Source organism: Galleria mellonella, unplaced genomic scaffold, assembly GCF_026898425.1.
Source record: "Galleria mellonella isolate WM207_F2 unplaced genomic scaffold, CSIRO_AGI_GalMel_v1 utg139, whole genome shotgun sequence".
Classification (NCBI taxonomy): Eukaryota; Metazoa; Arthropoda; class Insecta; order Lepidoptera; family Pyralidae; genus Galleria; species Galleria mellonella.
Window position 1 is genome coordinate 11,419,956 of NW_026441995.1, and position 19,003 is coordinate 11,438,958.

Genomic DNA, 19,003 nt, shown 5'->3' on the forward strand with positions numbered 1-19,003 from the left:
GCTTCAATTTAGAAAAAAAAATGTCGACGTGAGTAAAGAATAAACTATTTAAATTAAATTAAGATATTAATTGTTACATTAATAACATATAATAATATAATATATGATATAAATTATATTAATTATTTATTATATTATTAATTATTACAAAATACAAAAAATTAACCTCTTTTTTAATGTAGCAAAAAATACACTAGTATCCTTAGTGACGAATTTTCAGCGATCCCTATCTAAAATGCTCTTACAACTTTACTTACCTACCGCAAGATTAGGACACTATGAAAGTAGCATTAGGGTACAGTCTACAGTTTTCAAAGGAGGTTAAGCTTCAGTAAAATCTACAACAGAAATCAGAAAAAATAACAATGTTAAATAGCTCTATAGTTCATGAGTTTAAGAGATATTATATAGAGCAATTTCGAAATAGTAGAAGTTTAAAATTTTTCTTTATTTAATTTTGTATAATATCTTCACTAATTCTGAATTGATATTGATAAGTTTCTTTTTTAGCAATTGTTAAAATTTACTTACACAAATTTCTTATATTAATTTTGTCTCATGGCTGAAGTGGCATTTATTATTTAAAAATCATAAATTTATTTCGCTCAACCTAAACTTTTAAGGATTCTAAGGATCAAAATGTATCGGATGACGCTGAGTCTCAGTATATGATCGCAAATTAAGTGAAATAAATTATACAATCAATTTTCAATTTTTATCATGGTCTTATATCATGGCAACCTATCAATATCTCACTGCTTGACATCTTTCTCATTATTTGGTACCTGAGCTGGGTTTATAATATTTTAAGCGAAATATCATGCTTGATTCTTGCCTGAAGAAAGGTTATATACTGTTTATGTAATATTAAAAGTAATATTTGATGCTTTTGTAAAGGCTTTCAGTAAGAAGTAGGCTCCCGTGATATTTTTACCAATTGTAAACAAATTTGTATTATATTTTTTTTGTAATAATAGAAGTAAATTCCTTGTAGTCCATATTTTAATGTTACGATTATTCAATATGTTGCTTTATTTCTGAATTATGTTTTAAACATTCTCCTGATGCGTAATTTAGAAGCGTAATGGTACTACCTTATTTAATACTTTTACCTTATTTATTTAGTTAATACCTTTTTAAATGTTATGGTATACCACACCAAATCAGCCATTAACAGTCCACTGCTGAACATAGGTCTTTCTCTATAGAGGAGGTTTTGTCAGTAGTAGCCACGCTTGGCAGCCGGGTTGGCAACCGCAGTTAGGTTTGATGATACTGCAAAAAGGACGCTTCTGCCCATTCCTTGAGTATTAAGTTCCCTTTGTTGCCATTTACGACACCCATGGGAAAGGAAAGGGTAGCCCATTCTATGCTGGGACCACACAGCGAATTGTAACATACAAAATGTGCTAGATTTTCATGAAATTTGGCGTTTGTTTTCCAAAATACAAAATTCACTGATTACTTTATCATCCACTTATCTAAGTTATTCATCACGTTGTATATTTTATAATAATACACTGTATAACTACTTTGTCCTTCGTTATTACCTTCTATGTGCCAAATAAACAAACTCACTTTCACATTAATATTATAGTAAGAATGTATACATATATCTACGTCAAATACTCTGATTCAATGAGACCTCTTTCGTTTCCTCCACATTCATCAATCTATTCATACAAGTTTGCTGGTTGCCAGTGCTTTTTTATGGCCTTTTTTTAGCACGTCACTTATTTTGGTCGACGTACGTCCGCTTAGAGAAGCCTCTACAAACATCTACCCATCGATTTAGGTGCCTATTTTCCTTTTGTATTTCTCTAGTTCATTCGAAACTAATGTAGGTATAGTTCATAAAAAAATAACTAATCTAATGTCATTGCCAATTTTCAATTTTCGTTATTATCAAAGGAAAATGATTATACCATTTTTATTTTGTGTTTAATGCCTACTTGTAAAAAAAAATATATACTGGTATACTCGTATCTTTACTTTTATCTAAAATAATATAAATGCAATCAAATTTTTTTTTCCTTTTGTATCCAAAGATCCATTTGAAAAATAAAAAAACTTTAACTTAATTCATATACATTGATTGAATAATTTAGTTCGCTAACCTGACCAGGCGATGTTGCAATTAGTTATTAAAAGAAAATAAAAAAAAAAACGGTCATGTGAAAGCTTTTATTTATACTTTACCGGTGTGTAAATAGAAAACAGTAGTAAACTCTAGCATTTAATTTGTCTGAATCAGAAATAAACCGTCTATTTTAAATCCGATAGACATTCCTACGTAGCATTTACATCCTTTTCATGGTAAAGTAAGTGGAACTTTATTATTTCATTATCATCGTCATATTAGGCTTTTTATGATAATGGAATGGTAACTTCGCCTGCGATAACGGTATGAAGAGGCAAGTCAAGCCCATCGTGAAGAATACACTTGGAATTCAGCACGATGGTTTCCAGGAAGGACCACGTGGAGGTCGACCTGACGAGTAATATACACTATATTGCTAGCACTGGGACTGGTAGTGTACATTACTTACCATTCCCTTCCCCCTATAGTATTTATATAATCATGGGGTTACTTTCGGAACTTCTAACACAAACACTGCTACACACTGCCAGAATATTTCTAGCAATAGAATTGGCATATTAGCCGTTATCCATCCACAGCTGAACATAGGCTTCCCCCATAGACTGTCATAAAGAACGGGGCCGTTCCTCATGGCAGGCATGTTGGCAGCTGCAGTTAAGCTTTGGTGATATTTTAAGAGAGATTCTGCTACCTATTTCCCTATAAAAAAGTTTCCTTAGTCGCCTATTACGAGATCCATGGGAAAGGAAGGAGTGGCCTAATCCATGTCAGGGCTACATGGCAACTTTATTATTTGCGTTTGGGTTTTCATTTGGTACATTTTCTAGCCGCCCAAAGCGCAGAAGTTTCTTGGTACATTTATGGTTCTGATACGTACAAGACTTTTATTATATATATGTTATACGCTCTTTTGCCGCCAACGTGGTATAAAAAAGTAAGCTTTACAAATGTACAGGCTTTTACAATATTCTAAACAACACATTTTCGTGATTTTGTTTCTAAAGTTAAATCATATTTTTTATAATTGAACAGTCAGATGAAGACAGTCGCACAATAAAGATACAAAACAAAAAAAAAATGTGCAACTAAAACTTATCGTGTTAAATAATTTTATATTTTAATTTTAAACTTTTTACGTAATAGTATAACGTTAGTAACATTAAATTCATAGAATGGGTACGGGTACAAAATACAAAGGAAACATTATGTGAAGGTAGGTACAAAATGTAGGTTTGTAAAATTGAAAATATTTAGAATGGTGGTTTTTAGTACACCGGATAAGAGACGTAAGTATGAACTCAGTGTGAATATGTAACATATTTTTAGATTACAGTGTGCTAGATTTTTAAATGGTAAAATATTTGTATGAACAGCAGAGTAGCGATTAGCGAGAGTAATTCTTTACTTTTTTAACTAGGGTTTTCGGTAGGTACTATGAAATCAGTTGATTGAAATTATAATCTATAATATAAAAATGATTCGCTGAGTATGTTGCTAAGCGCAAATCTTGAGAACAGCTGAACCGATTTCGCTAATTATTTTTTAGAATATTCCTTGAAGTACGAGGATGGTTCTTATGGAGAGAAAAATATAAAAATTACCTGAAAAACTCTAAATACAACACTTTTCTATACTGTCATAGAAACGATTCGTAATAATACTTAAGTCAATATGATCTTTAATACATTTTTCTCTGCTAAAATCTGTGTCTACATCATTTACCATCTCATCACAGTCGACCGCTTCGTAATACTACTCTTAGCCTAAGAACATTAAAACACAATAATACCGATCACAGTTCAGTCTCGATCAAATCTCCGTCTGCTAAGATATCATCAAATAGAAATATTTTAAAATTTTGCAATCTTTATCTCCGATATCGATTGTGAAAAAAATATTTACACAAGTATCACAGCATGCGTAGTATAAACACTCTACACGTGTTAAGAAGCAATGATGAATTACTTGTAACACGTGTAGTGTTTGATTTTTTTATGCAACTTAGAATGGCAAACAAGCTATCGGCCCACCTTATGGAAAGTGGTAATCGTCGCCTATAGATATGAACAGTACCATTTACATAACATACTGTTTTGCCTATGATACCCCCCATATGTTGCCATATCCTGTAAATTCACTGAAAACCCTGTATATCCCACTCTTCAAACCGAAACACAATCATGTAAACACAACTGATTCACGGTAGAAACACGATTGGGATAGAGGTGCTCAAACAATGACTTTTGTACAGTCTCCCTCTGGTATGATTTCTGAATTTGAGAGTAATTCATTATTTAATTGTAATTTTTGAACTTTTCTTAGTAAGTAAGGATTTCTAAGAAAAGTTTAAAAATGATTTCGATAGTTGCTTCTCTGGAAAAGTAGTTCGGTTTCATGAATTTTATCACAGATTCGGCATACGACCCGTTACGACTAATCCTGAATATTAAAAGTTGTACGGAAACTACTCTCTTTCCTATGTTAATGGTCGTGAGTTTCAGCACTTGGAACCTTTGTATATATATTGATATTAACAGGAAATACTTGTACTTTTCCACAAATAAATATTTAATATAAATACTTGATCAGTTTCGTTTTGATTGTACAAGAATTAATTAAAGATTGTTGATTAAAGATCCACAAAAAAACCGACTTCAAAACTGACGAAAAATCAGTTGTTTTGATCTAAAACTAAACTAAACTAAAAGCCCAAAAGCTCACCAGCAATGCCTTTGATGTTGCGGGTGATTATAAGTGTCGGTAGTCACTTACCATCAGGTGAGCTGCATGCTCGTTTGCCCCCCGTATTAAAAAAAAAAAAACTACTTTCCCGATTTTGATAACATTTCTATAAAACCAATCTGTAAGTGTATCCTTTCATCAAAAAAGATAATTTTCCTAATTGGTTTAGAACTGACGGAGTTAAGAGAATGTAAGTAATTGAATTGAAAACCTCTTTCTTTTTGCCGTCGGTTGAAAACTAATGTAAAAATTAACCTTCGAAAATGCCTTAAATGGCAAAATAAGTCAGGTATTTATCATAAAATCTTTTTTGTAAAAAAATATAATTCTTTTTTAATAATATCACTACTTCCTTATTACTCTTTTTTATCCAAAAATCAGCCTGGAAGAGATCGCTTTTAGCGATAAGATCGTCCATTATTTTCTTAGTGTAATATTTTTACAATTACACTTAAACTTATTATAAATACAAACAATTACAAATTGTTTGTATTTACAATAAGTTTACTATTGTAATCTTGTGGAGAAATCAATAAAGAGTATCTATCTATCTATTTATCTCCCTCTCTCTCTCTCTCTTCGTATTAACAGTAATAAAGTCATGTTGATTCAAACATGTTAGTTATCATTGGCGTAGCATCATTAGCCGTGTACTTAATTAACGGCGTCCATTGGAGCATGTATGCAAAGTTGTGGAGTTCATTACTGAAGTTGCCTATGAATACCTGTGCCACTAATTAGGCAGAGTAGTTGCAAGAGCCCTTCACTTTTAATCAGATTTAAAAGACTGTCTGAGAAGTACAAAAGGTCAGTTTTATGACAATGGATACAACTACTAAGTACTGTTTCACCTTTATTTATTGTAACCTCTACTTTTTATTTGTTGTAAAAAAGTGTTGATTGCTAATACAACTAATTGGATAAGGTAATCCTGATCCTATTAATAATAAATGCGAAAATTTGTAAAGATGAATGGATAAATAGATGGATATATGTTATTCTTTCACACAAAAACTACTGAACGGATTCGAATGAATTTTGGTACACGGATATATGTATCTTTACTTAGCACATAGGATACGTTATGTATACTAATTCACGCGGGTAGAGTCGCGGGATAGAGTAAGTTAATAATAGTTTAATTAAACTTGTTAATTGTACGTATTAAAGAGTTAAATCTTCTTTTTATTTGTGTAAACCTGTGATTGGCTTTTTGTCTTTACTGTCTTTTATTTATTATACATTTTTTGAGTTGTTCATTTTTCTTTAATAAAAAATGATAAAAATAAAAGTGAGAGTTTCTAAGGAGAGACGAATGGATGGATATCTATTACTCTTTCACGCAAAAACTACTAGATGAATTTTGATGAAACTTCATAATGTTATAGTTTATATATCAAAATAGTAAATAGTCTATAAAAGACAAAGATATTGTATAATTTTGTCGAAGTAGGAGTATAACTATAATTGTCAAGTAAGGCTATAAAAATGCTGCCATCTAAGAGCTATTTTATCGTACGCTGCAACCGTTAGAGTTACGGATTCAGCACATAATGTGTTTAAGGAACAAAAAAGTAGTTACTTAGGCTACTTTTTATTGATATATATGCAGATGGAGTAAGGGGCAAAGTTTAATTAATTGATTATTCTGTTGCAATACAAGAACAAAGGGTATGTATTGCAATATTAGCATAATAGATTACATATCTAGGAATGTTTGTATTGCAGCCAAAGCAGCTGGATTCAGCGGCCTTCAATTGAATAATGCTATGGGCAATGACGTACAAACGCTTTTAGTTATCTGCTCATGCATTAACTCTATACATAGATTAATAATATTTAGATGCGAGAGACTCTCTACAAGTGTTTCGACTAAAAACTGCGCAACGTTTTTATTCTCGAGTAAGTGAATTTGTTATACACCATATACTCTTATATACGCGTTGTGAATGAAAAGGTACACCAAAATATTGTATTTTTTTTATGGGTAAAAATGGAATGGTAACACCGCCTGCGCTAACGGGATATGCTGGCGGAGCACTAGTGAAGGGTGATCGATGAGAATGAAATAGACCAGTTAGCCTATCATGATGATTTCATCAGGAATTAACCATGATAGTTTCCAGGGGCAACCACTTGGAGGTCAACCTGACAGGCTATATTGCTAGCAAGGGGACTGGTAGTTCGCATTACTAACAATCCCTTTCCCCCCAAAATATTGTATTTATAACAACAAAGACTTTTTTAAACTTTTAAAATGACCTATAGGGTGTAAATGATCAAGTATACCACTTATTAGACATTTTTAAAACTACACTCTAGATATATCTAATCTACGACTCTATACTTCTTAATATTAGCTACAATGAAACTAGTGCTATTTCCTTTCAAAAATAATCGAAATGCTTCAGATAAAACATTCGAGTAGGTATCTGTAATATATTTCTTTATATCAGTAATAGATACAAGGCTCTTTATATATTAAATTAATTTTATGTACATTTGGCGGACTTAACAATGGACGGCGTTCTCTTCAAGTCACACATTGGGCAAACCGAGAAATAAGTAGGCGGTGCATTATCGGATTGAGAAAATATAAAGTAATATTTAATATATTAATATTTTATAAACATATACATAATGTCAAATAATATACACACATAAATACATACATAAATATATAAATACATAAAATATGACTATAACAAATAATTAATTAATAATATTAAAAGAAAAAATAAAATAATCTATGGCTAAGAGTAACCAGCGAGGTTAAATTTAAAGGGAAATTGAGAAAAAATGCAATGTATGCTAATAATATATATATTATAATATTATATATATATATATAATAAAAAAACGGTTATCAGAGTTCTGTACAACATAATTAATTTCTATACGATATCGAGTGCCTACTACATTATTATATTATCTAAAACAAAACATGATACGTTTATTGTTAGCAACGTATTAGTCAGTAGTTGATAAGCTATATCACGCTTACTGAGCAGTTTCTTGAGAAAACTGATCGGTTTCCTTATCTGCTAACACAATTCATCAACTCAGCAAAATATTAGACCTCACATGAGCTCGAACATGTTGTGTCACGTAGATTACCGATCTCGTCATAATATTGTATTCGATCGCAGTCTCTTTTTTTCCAATGAGATTTATTTATTTATTTATATGCTTTTATACATCCACTTTTAATATGATTATAATATTATGGTTATACCAAAAATACACAGGCTTATTCCTGAAAAGGATTTCTACCAGTCAACCTTGGGAGCTGAAAAGAAAAAGGGTTTTTATATAAAGCATAATATAATAAAGTTATAGGGTTTGTATATAAAGCATAATATATTTAGTGCAAAAATAATATAATAAATAATAAATTATTAATACATAGCTATATAGTTAGTAACTGAGTATAGATAAATACAATTATAAATACACACAAAGAGGGAGAGAGAGTACCTCAATTGTCAATTATATTGACAGTACATTATATCTTTTTGCTTGAGCTTTGAAGGCATGGTCTGGACCATTTTGGTATCATTAAATTCAATTCCAAAGTCTAATGGCTTGCACTGAAAAGAATATAATGTAAGAGTGGGAGTTGTGGATAAGTAATTCCAATGTATAATGTTTTAGTCAACCCACACGAGGATCCGAGGTTCTAAAGGAAAATCTCTCTCAGAAGTAATCTGGAGCGGTAGGGTCGAGCAAAATCTTGTACAGCAAGGATAAGATGTGTATATTACGACAATACGTTATTGATTATAAAATGGTAAATAAGCATTCTGGCCCATATATATATATATATATATATATATATATATATATATATATATATATATATATATATATATATATATATATATATATAAGTATGTTTCAATGAAATTTAATGGAATTTGCAAAAAATCTAAACTATTTATCAATTAATTGATTTCCAATTTGTAGAATTGTTGGAGATCAGCAGACTAGCGTTGTTGACGCATATTTAAATACACTGTTGGGTGTTAACGAGAGAAAAATTCGTGACCACGACGTGGCGCAATCTACGTCGAAATGTCGGCAATAAAATTAAATATGAAAGGACTATTTACTTGCAATTTTCCAATTATATCAGCCGTCAACTGTCTACTGGTTAACATAAGTCTCACCCGTAATGGTGGATTTTGTCCGTAGTTGTGGTAGGCGGATTGGTAACTGTAGTTAGGTTTTGGTAATGTTTTAAGAGAGACGACACTGCTCATCCCTTGATCCCTTAGCCATCTCTTACGACACCCAAGGGGGAAGAAAGAGTTGGCTCATTCTATGCCGAGACCACATGGTGTTTATATATATGTATATCAATTAAATGAGATAAATAGAAGGGAATAGCTTCTGTATTTCATATAATACGTGTTTTTTTAGAGTAGTAATGCTTAATTAAGTTGCCAAGAGGAAACAGACAAAAACTCATTTTCACATTTTTTATATTAGTAAGGATTCACACATACGAAGCCGGGGAATACACCTAGTATTCTTAATGTGAAAGTGCATTTGTTTGTTTGTTACCTGTTGACATCTTTACTAATTAACCAATTGTAAAGTACGCGTAGTATTTGGCATGGAGAAAGATATAGATGTCCTTTTCATTACAGTCAAACATGAGAATGCAGACGAAGTCGCAGGTAAAAACTAACACATTAATAAATAGATAATTATTATCTGTTGACCACAGTGAATCTATATAAATAAAACAAAGTCGGGTAAGTTACACAATTTATAATTCCAGAACGGCTGGACAGATTTTATGATCTATGATTTGATGAAAACGGAGTGGTTACCCCGCCTGCGCTAATGGGATACGCTGGCGGGGCACCAGTGAATGGTGATCGATGAGGATGAAAACAGGCCAGTCAGCCCATCATGACGAATTCATCAGGAATTAATCATGATAGTTTCCAGGGGGAACCGCGAGGAGGTCGACCTGGTTGGATATATTGCTAGCAATGGGATTCTGTCTCCATTACTAACAATCCCTTTTCCCCCCGCAGAATAATTTTTAAAATATAGGAAAGATTCATTAAAAAGGAATACAGAAAAAAAAACAATTTTAGACTGTTAGGCGGTACAAAGTTCACCGGGTCAGCTAGTTAATTATAAAAACAAGCCATATGAAGCCTTAAAAACTACCATTGTCAGAATTCTTACAACCATGATAAACGGTTTAAGTCAGGACGCAATTCTGTTTCCATTACTTGAGAGTCTGGAAAATGTTTACAGATATTATTCAACTATGAACGACTATTATATTTTCCTTTTATCCTAAGTAATCTCGTAATATGTTAATGTATTAATTTATTAACATATTTTTTCTTTCAACATCCATTTAGGGATTTCTTTATACTTACTCGTATGGGAGAAATAAGCACTAATATTGAATATCGAGTTAGGCTTTAACTCAACTCATATTGGAGTTTCTTTTTTCCTTTATCTGTGTTTACATGTATATTAATTTATTAGAATATTTTTGGAAGCGTCGACTTTTTCCTTGCGCTGGAGTTGTGATAAAATCGGCACATGTGCATAGGAATTTATGTACACATATCGCTAATACTAAAGAAAGTTTAAAAAAATTATTACACTGTAGAATTTGTTGTAGCTCACGAGGATTCCGATTTATTGGCAGCCATCGAACTTAGCAACAGTTTTACATAAGTATTAGAAGTAAAATTACTTCTAATACTAATGATAATAATAGACTTGTAATAATAATAATATGCAAATGCATAAGCATTAAACTAGATATAAATTAAATTAAAAATAAAAAATAAAATTCTAGAGATTTTTCATTTATTATTATTTATAGAAGAAGTTATATTTTAAGTTATATAATAACATAATAGGCGTGAAACCCCATTGTTTTTGAAATAGCTTAAAAATAATGTCTTCTCTATAAGAAAACAAACTGTGCACAACATTACAAAGCTTGAGAATGTACAAAAGTCGTCTGTTTGTTCCATTCGTGTTTGTGTCGTGGAATAGTTGTATTTGACTAGCTATGTTTAGGTTAGAAGAGTGAGATATGTTAATGAAATTACAGGGTACAGAGGCATAACGCTTTAGTCCTCAGAAATGGCAACGCACGAAGGGTATCATTACCAACACAGTATACTCTGTTATATCCAAGGTACTGTTCATGTCAGTTTGCATACCATTCTTGCATAAAAAATTACTAATATTACATTAATAAAACGAGTAAAATTTTACCTAAATGACTTCATTAGATTTGTAATGAAAGATTTATAACTCGACTATCAAAATCTATCTTGAGAGCTTATTAAGCTGAATTGTACCTATGTCGTAGTAGCAATGTCAACATCTCACCTGATTAAATAATGAATATCAAAAATGTTAAAGTATTACATCGTCTTTATATATTTTATCTCGTCAGCAGAGGCCCTTATAAATATGTTGAAATGAAATGTTACACGAAATAAAAATCCTATTTCTATTGAATATTTGACACAAGAATATGTCTGTCACACCTTATCTAGCTATTCCGTATCCATGGTCTGACAAAGGAAGTAGCAAACATGTGTCTAGGCTTTTCGCCTCGTCGGATAACGGTTAGGGACGCCAGGTATCACATAATAAATTATGAGACATTAAGGATGAAAGTTTAATATAATTTTAGAAACATTGCTTATTTATTTAAACAATAAATAAGACATCAACTCGGATTAAAATTTTTAATATAATGTGTATCTAAATATATTAAACATTGTAATCCGAGAGCCACCCGTTCCTTTCCGGTGAGTGTCGAAAGTGAACTTAATGGCCGAGGGATAAGAAGCAGCGTTTCTTTTAAAACATTATTAAAGGATAACTGCGGTTGCCAACCAGCCTGCCAAGTGTAGCAACTCCTGGCAAACCAGCCTTATGATATAGGCCTCCCCTATGTTCAGTAGTGGACAAATAAAGGTTGATATGATGATGATGTATTTATTTTTTAAATATCTAAATAAATAATCTTGTATGTAAATATTTTTAAATATTTTGTAAATGTCCATTATTTTATACAGTTATACAGATTATTTTGGATTATTTGTTGTAAATAAAATTCATGAAAATATGTAACATAAAAATAGAAAATATAAAAATAAAATAAAATATAAACATCAGATTAGAATCGAAGCCACTTAATTTTATTTATTACTACTTTATGATATATCATTTGACCAAGTTAAAAACTACCTTCTAAATTCAATATTTATTATTACAGACATTAATATTTTGCTTTCAAAAACTGGTACACTATACGAATAAATGTATTAATACTTGTCAAATTATGCTACTGTCTGGTAATAAAGTCTATGATAATTTAGAACGTATGGAATTATTAGTTAGAAATAACTACTATTAATTTTCCTACATATCTGAACATACATTATCGCGTTCACAACACGACACTATATCGACTCTCAATTTTAAATATATTATATAAAATTTTATTTTTTCCTCTATAAAGTATATATGTATATTTTTACAACATGTTCATATGTTGGGGGATTATTAGTGATAGAGACTAGTGCCTCATAGCTAGTACAATACCCTGGTATGTTTATCTGGAAACCATGGTGGATAATTTTTGGTAGAATTGGTCATGATAGTACATGTGGTCTCCTCCTGGTGTTTCTACCGTCAAGCAGCTGTGCTCGCATGGTTGTGTTTCGGTTTGAAGGATACGACCATTATCGTATTATATTATCATATTATCCCCCTATTGGGAGGTTTTCCCAATAGACGCCACGCTTGGGACTCGAGTTGGTAACCGCAGTTAGACTTTGGTGATGTTTTAAGAATGACGCTACTGCTCATTCTTCGAATATTAAGTTCCATCAATTGTCTCTTACGAGATCCACGGAAAAGGTAGTGATACGACATGGTAGTGAAATTATAGGAAAGAGTGGCTTAATACTTTAGCGCATAAGAATGATCATGTATAAGGAATAACATAATCATCACAGAATATTTTCTGATATACAAAGTGCTGTTTAGGTTTATAGGAAACGATTGTCAACTTCTATCAAATTGGTTGTCTATTTGCTTTGCCATTAATATTACACGAAAAATCTACTAATTCACGTAGACATATTATATGACACCGATTTCAGAGAAGCTCTTTGTCTTATAATCATAAAATAAAACAGTAAAAAGTTCGAACGGTGCTCAAAGGACTGCAATTACGATGCAACAAAGCAGTGCGTCTTAAACCGTGTGCGGTCGCAACATAAAACTTCAACACGGTAAAAGTGCACTCAAACAGTTTTAGCACAATGTTGCTGCATCTGTTCAAACTGAAATTAACTTCAACGTTATTAGCAAACGTTAATAAAATTTTCCACAATATATTACTCATGTGTGCTGCATAAGTTTTTTTATGTTGGAAACACTGTGCCCACTTAAAAAAAACAGATTTGAATTGAGAAGCTCTTTGTAAAGAATAAAAAAAAAATAGAAACAATTTATTTTATATTGTGTAAAGAAGACTAATTTGTATTAATAATATTGTTTTTTAATAGGTGAAGATGAAATGGTAGCCCCGCCTACGTTACTAGTATACCCTGCCGGGGCACTAGTGAGAGATGATAGGTGAAGATTAAATCAGGATAGTTGGCTCATTATGACGAATTCATTAATAATGAACTATGATGGTTTCCAGGGGGAACCGCGTGGAGATCGACTTGTTAGGGTATATTGCTAGCAATGGAGCTGTATAGTTACATATTACGTCAAAAACCCAAAATGCAAAATATTTATACAGTATCAGATAATAATGTTATTATAATTAAACAAAATAGTACTAAAACTATTAAAGAAAAACGTATCAGACATACAGCTAAACTCAAATTCAAATCATCTTTATTCAATGAGACTTGTTTACAAGCACTTTTAAATCGTTATTTTTTTAAACTGTACTTCAGAGTTTGGAAAGTTGTTATCTGGTTAGAAGAGTCCTCAAGAAACTCAATAGTTATTCTTTTAAATCTCTATTAACATGATTTGTATTTATTTAAATGTACTATGTCTAAAATTATATGGCTAAAAAACATTATTCTCCATTCTTAAGTAGTTAGGTAAGAATAATCTGTGTACTTTGTGCTATTGGCGGTCAGGACAAGATTGGAAAAATATATTCATTTTCAAGGGTAGGATGCCGCGTACACAATAGATCAGCGAGATGGTTCCCGACCCTCTACAGCGGGACAAATGACGTAGAAATCGTATGCCCTATCTCGGGATGGTGGATTTGGACATTCAACTTTTATTATTAGATTTTTCGATGCACGATATTTTCCGGTCGGAGTGAAAGGCACGGTAAAGTGCGGGTAATGGCGGACCCTTACTTTTGAACATTGTACAATTTATTATGTGGCATAAAGGTTTTGATAATGCTGTTATTGTTGCCTCATACCTACGACGAGTCCTTATACGTACGCTTTTTGGGAGATAATGCTTCAAAGAAGTTGGAAAATGTCTGTTTTATAACACAACTACTTTGTGTCCGCGACTACGTCCGTATTATAGTCGTGAAAAAAGCAATTTAAAAAAGGTTGAAAGTTAAAATGTGACAGCAACGGATGGACAGATAATATATCAATTTAAAAAAAGACGATTTAGATTCGGCTTGCTATTAAATTCTAGCTTCCATTTTTAACCTATTTTTCAATTTTTACTATTTTGTTAAATTCTAAATTAGATTTCCATAAAATTGTCTATTTTTACATTCTTCCTCTAGTAGAGGTATTTATTCTTACCAATGTCTATACATAATGCAAATTTATTTAATCTTCTAAATCTAATTTGGAAGAAATGAAATGGAAATATTGGAATTGATCTTGAGACTCACAATATTATTTGTTCCAATATCGTATTCAGTAGGTCTGCTGCACTCGTCGACGATATTACGGTAATAAGATTTAGATTTGGTAATAGTTTTATATACACTCGTATTAGGCCACCATTTTGAATAGTTCTCAACTGACCTCAAAAAAGAAAGAGGTTTTCAATTCGGTTGCATCGTTTATGTTTGTAACCTCGTAATTCCGTTACATATACAATTATTTGGAAATTTATTTGTTATTTGAAAGGATATACCTTTAAATTAGTCTCGTAGAAATTTTATCAAAATCGGTTTAATAGTTTAGTTTTTAAATCAAAATAACGTAAATAAGTTCTTAAATAAAAATAAAAAGGTTTTGTCACGATTGAAGCCAGTGTTTTCTTTTTGTGGAATATAATAATAATAATAAATGATTTATTGCGTACAATAGAGATATATACATGGAGTATTTATACAGAATATGCATATATAAAAGGCGGCCTTATCGCTAAAAGCATTTTCTTACTTATTCTACTTAATAATCTTTAATACATTCTTTCCTCTATTAGAGGAATCTAATTTAATTTGAGGAGTACGATTACCAATTATATATACATATAAATATACGTATACATATTTATTAATTTATTTATTCTGTATTACACAATAAAATTTGTACAAATGGCGAGTTTAATGCCATATGGCGTTCTCTATCAGCTTACCATTAGGTAAAACGGAAAGAATTTGAGGGCAATGGTAGGCATACATACTCTATATATTTTATTGCACTTGAAAAAAAAAGAAGATACAGTAATTATTTTAACAACTTGTTAGCGAGGGGAGTGTAATCTACAATTTTACCGATATACTTCTTTCGCATCATATCGTATTTCTTTCCGTCCCGAGAAAATATTAACCTACTTCAAATATACGCCGCTCGAGTATATACCAAGGAATAGATAGTTACTCCAGTTTCACTGAGGATCGTTGAGAGCGAAACATTTCCTATTTATGATCTGTCAGTAGAGAAACTGCCGTCCAAGCCACTCATACTGGGAATGCTCGAATTGTTGACCCGGAAACCTTATTCTCACAAAATATAATTCATTACTATATCTGTAAAATATCTTACATCAAAAAAGCAAAACAATTACTGGTATAAACTTATAGTTTTGTTTTAAATATTCTGATGAATCTGTAAGCTAACAACTAGGTATTTCTCAGTTTCTTAGAAATACGTTTTCTTATTTTACAGCATTTAATACTGGTTTTGGGATAATCACCGATGGGGCAAATGCCCAGGATGGCAAAATGAGTTCACTGCAAATTTATATGCTCATTCATGTAAATATCGCCAAATATTTACAGCTAAATCGGACACTGGTAAGTATTAATTTTAATAAGAATATGATACCGCAATATTTGTATTGTTTGTTCATTTTTAAATAATAGTTAAATGATTTTAAACATATGTAAAAAGGTAGTAATTTTAAAAATTGGTCAATTACATATAATAACAGATTTAGAAGGTTTTGTACTATAAGCTTTTTGAATGAATTAAATTGAGAACTTCTACCTTTTTTTGAAGTTCTTTCAAAAAATATTGTTTATTTCAACGAACAATTTGATTTATTTATTAGTAAATATAATTGTTCACCATGTAGCTCCAGTATAGATTGAGTCACCCCTTTCCTTCTCGTGGCTGTCGTAAAAGGCGACTAAGGGACCTTAATGGTCGAGTAATGAGCAGCAGCATCTCTCTTAAAACATCACCAAAGCCTGACTGCGGTCAACCCGCCTGTCAAGCGTGGCAACCAACTACTGGCAAAATCCCCTCAATGGTAAACTGCAATAAGGGGCGGTCCCGATCTTTATGACTGTCTATTTTTTTTTGATCGGTGAAAATGGAATGATAATGGGATACACTGGCGGGACACCAGTGAAAGGTGATCGATGAGAATGAAAACAGGCCAGCTAGCCCATCATGATGAATTCATCAGGAATTAACCATGATAGTTTCCAGGGGGAACCGCGAGGAGGTTGACCTGGTTGGGTATATTGCTAGCAATGATATTTTTAGTCTCCATTACTAACAATCCCTTTCCCCCCTATGACTGTCTATTAGGGAGGTCTATGTTCAACAGTAAACAAAAAACGGCTGATGTGATGATGATAATAATGTAGTGACATAATAAGCCGTGAAGGTGTAAAACCTTATTTAATAATAATATAATATGATTTATAAATAAATCTCTTTTTAACATTACTACAACGCAATGATATTCGAAACCACTGGCCATCCATAAAGCGAAACCATGTTTATTTCGATAAGATCAATGTACGAATCGAGTCCCATTAATCATTTCACATGCCGTTGCGAGTACATCAGTTGGCTGAAAGCGTCATTACATTATTTCGGTATGTTTGTTCACTCCAATACCAATATATATGATAGGTCAAGGTCATTATTACTTTTTATATAGCTATAACTAACGTTCTTTGCACGTGTAAACAGTTTTTGAAAAACATATATATATATATATATATATATATATATATATATATCATTATTAATGTTAATCTATTATATTTATGATTTACGTATTTCGCCGGTATAGAATAGGCCACCCCTTCCTTTCCCGCAGGTGTCGTAAGAGTCGATTAAGGGAGGGCGAGGGATGGGCAGCAGCGTCCCTCTTAAAACATCTCTAAAAGCCTACCTGCGGTTGTCAACCATGTTGCCAAGCGTGGCAACTACTGGCAAAACTCCCCTTATGGGGAAGGCTTATGTTCAGCGGTGGACAATTAACGACTGAAATAGTAATGAGAAAACATGAGAAAATACTTGGTATTGAATAAAAATAAAAAGGCAAATAAAAATTATGTCCGAATTCTATATAGTCTAGTCCATACATCATTGCATTATGTTGAAAACTATACATTCACACACATAAACGTGCTGTATACTTTTACCTAATTATATACTTAAAAAAAATAATGTTACTATTATTTTTTATATTTATAAGCAAATTAGAATAAAAAATAGTATTTTATTTTTATACAGATTTCTTTTTACTCAGCATATAAAAGTACTGTATCGATATCTATGATTGTTAATTTTTGATTTGTACTCGTTGTAGAGACATGATTTAAAATTATATTGCAAGGTATAATATGAATACTGCTGACTCAAAGTGCTCATATGGTACTTTAGTCATATCACTATTATAAATTATAATTTTAAATACTAAGCTTGTCACAGCGACAATTAAAACAGTACCACTGGGTGAAATAAAAAAAAATTAGCATACTTTTAAGGAATGTTTCATCAACAGAATTGTTTTTGATGGAAACATGGGTCGAAAAAAACAAAAAAAATTGAGCCTCCATTTTAACCCGGTGCGTGCGTCCAGCTGTTAAGTTACTATGGAGGCTGTTTGAATTTTTCAGTCTATGATTGTTTTGAGAAAAAATGTTAAAATGAATGTTGCAAATATAAAGTGTTTATGAATAAATCAAATAAAAAAATAACGTCTTATATCAAGTCACAAGACCTATGTTTTATTTATTTTCAACCGACATCAAAAAGAAGGAGGTTCCAATTCGGTTGTAAGTTGTATGTAGGAACCTCACAGTATGTTATCAGAAACCACATCAGATGCAGTTAACTGTCTTACATTAAAAAATTACATTATATAAGTCGCTTTTATATGTGGCTTTTTTTAAATTGAATTTTTGAACAACTAAAATGACAATCCCAATATTTTCAGTCGTGTTTAATAGTAATGACGATAATAACGATGATAATAAATAAGTTATTGTAAAACAAAAAAATCCTTAAAAAAGAAAGAGAAAAAATATTCAATATAGACATGCAATTATTTTATATATATAGTTATTTTTAGTACATAAAAAAAAATATTTGTGTGAATTAAATAATATCCAATGTTATATTGTACCATTTTTGTCTAGTACTGAAAATAAGCAATGGAACTTTGCTTATTTCTAGAAGCTACTAGTAGCTATATTTCTCAAAAGAGACAACAGAAAGTGTTCCTTATCAGACCTTTAAGACTTTAGAATGACCAATTTCGAAAAGAGACATACATATTGTTTAATGAGTATTTCAAATGTTATACTGAGTATTTAATATTGAGTATATAAATTTATAACATTATATAGCCGACAGCACCCATTTCACTCAGAAAATAACCTAAAAATCTTGACAATGAAATATTTAAAGCAGCTTTAAATTCGAGTTCTTTTCAATGCTCGTTTTC

At 31.4% G+C, this 19,003-nt stretch overlaps 1 protein-coding gene across 1 annotated transcript in view; it reads right to left on the reverse strand.

Moving 5' to 3' along the window:
- Positions 1-19,003, reverse strand: part of LOC113511314 (voltage-dependent T-type calcium channel subunit alpha-1G) — a 164,633-nt gene that overhangs the window by 136,349 nt on the left and 9,281 nt on the right. The window lies entirely within an intron of this gene.